Here is a 2,263-nt window from a genome sequence, read left to right on the forward strand (position 1 = left end):
TGATCATGTTTTGGGGGCTGGCCTCTCGGCCATGTCTGGACCTTCATCACTTATGTATTTTCAACGGTGGAGTTTCTACACACCATAGACTAAAGGTGTGGAGCTCTGCTGTACCTCGAGTTTTAATGCAATTACTACTATTTTCTATTCAACTCACGCTTATTCTTATTCTAAGATATCACTTGTACTTCAACTTGATGGATGTGATGATCCGTGACACTCATCACCATCCATCCTTATGAACGCGTGCCTGACAACCACCTCCGTTCTACAAGCGAGAGCTAGAGTGTGTATCTCTTAGATTCCTGATGCACGACGCATGGTTGCCCTCGCCTGACAACTGAGCCTTCCATTTCGTGAGATCAGAGTCTTCATGGTATAAGCTAGAATCCATTGGCAGCATTCATGAGAATCCAGAAAGTCTAAACCTTGTCTGTGGTATTCCGAGTAGGATTCAGGGATTGAATGACTGTGACGAGCTTCAAACTCGTGAGTGTTGGGCGTAGTGATAGACGCAAAAGGATCAATGGATCCTATTCCGACATGATCGAGAACCAACAGCTAATTAGCCATGCGGGAAACCGTAGAGGACCATTTTCACTGAGAGGATGGGAAGTAGCCATTGACAACGGTGACACCCTATATACAGCTTGCCATGGAAGGGAGTAAGAATGACTAGATGAAGCAGTAGGAAAGCAGAGATTCGGAAGGAACACAGCATCTTCATGCACTTATCTGAAATTCCCACTAGTGAATTACATAAGTATCTCTATCTTTATTTTATGCTTTATTTATCTTTATATTTTCGAAAACCATTATAACCATTTGAATCCGCCTAACTGAGATTTACAAGATGACCATAGCTTGCTTCATACCAACAATCTCTGTGGGATCGACCCTTACTCACGTAAGATATTACTTGGACGACCCGGTGCACTTGCTGGTTAGTTGTACGAAGTTGTGACAAAGTGTGATTCACGTTTAAGAGCACTATGTCTATTGGCGCCATTGTTGATGATCACAATTTCGTGCACCAGTTCCTCATTAGAGAACTCCTTAGTGGTTAGTGGACATCCATTGAGGTCTTCCTCACTGGAAATTACTACCTCTTCCTCCTCTATAGGTTCGGCCACTTTGGATATATTGATGGCCTTGCACCCTCTCTTTGGATTCTCTTCTATATTACTTGGGAGAGTACTATGAGGGATTTCAACAACTCTTTTACTCAACTAACCCACTTGTGCCTCCAAATTTCTGATAGAGGACCTTGTTTCAGTCATGAAACTGAGAGTGGTCTTAGATAGATCAGAGACTATGGTTGCTAAGTCAGAGAGGCTCTGCTTAGAATTCTCTGTCTGTTGCTAAGAAGATGATGGAAAAGGCTTGCTATTGCCAAACTTATTTCTCCCACCATTATTATTATTGAAGCCTTGTTGAGGCTTCTGTTGATCCTTCCATGAGAAATTTGGATGATTTCTCCATGAAGGATTATAGGTGTTTCTATAGGATTCTCCCATGTAGTTTACCTCTTCCATTGCAGGATCCTCAGGGTCATAAGCTTCTCCTTCAGAGGAGGCTTCTTTAGTACTGCCGGATGTAGCTTGCAATCCAGTCAGATTTTGAGAAATCATATTGACTTGTTGAGTCAATATTTTGTTCTGAGCCAATATGGCATTCAAAGTATCAATCTCAAGAACTCCTTTCTTCTGAGTCATCCCATTATTCACAGGATTTCTTTCAGAAGTGTACATGAACTGGTTATTTGTAACCATCTCAATGAGTTCCTGGGCTTCTGCAGGGTTTTCTTCAGATGAAGAGATCCACCAGCAGAGTGGTCCAATGACATCTTGGACAATTCAGACAGACCATCATAGAATATACCTAAGATGCTCCATTCTGAAAGCATGTCAGAAGGACACCTTCTAATCAATTGCTTGTATCTTTCCCAAGCTTCATAGAGGGATTCACCTTCTTTCTGTCTGAAGGTTTGGACTTCCACTCTAAGCTTGCTCATCTTTTGAGGTGGAAAGAATTTGGCCAAGAAAGCATTGACCAACTTTTCCCAAGAGTTCAGGCTTTCCCTAGGTTGTGAGTCCAACCATATCCTAGCTCTGTCTCTTACAGCAAAGGGGAAAAGCATAAGTCTGTAGACCTTGGGATCAACCCCATTGGTCTTAACAGTGTCACAAATTTGCAAGAATTCAGCTAAGAACTGATGAGGATCTTCCAATGGAAGTCCATAAAACTTGCAATTCTGCTGCAT

The 2,263-nt window shown here is 42.1% G+C and overlaps 1 non-coding gene across 1 annotated transcript; it reads left to right on the forward strand.

Annotated features, from left to right (window-relative positions):
- The first annotated feature begins 1,900 nt into the window (after nt 1-1,900).
- On the forward strand, nt 1,901-2,008 carry LOC112704762 (small nucleolar RNA R71). Its single transcript, XR_003155369.1, has one exon. It is a non-coding gene; the product is annotated as a small nucleolar RNA R71 (small nucleolar RNA).
- Nucleotides 2,009-2,263: the final 255 nt, after the last annotated feature.

Source organism: Arachis hypogaea, chromosome 7 (assembly GCF_003086295.3).
Source record: "Arachis hypogaea cultivar Tifrunner chromosome 7, arahy.Tifrunner.gnm2.J5K5, whole genome shotgun sequence".
NCBI classification, from domain to species: domain Eukaryota; kingdom Viridiplantae; phylum Streptophyta; class Magnoliopsida; order Fabales; family Fabaceae; genus Arachis; species Arachis hypogaea.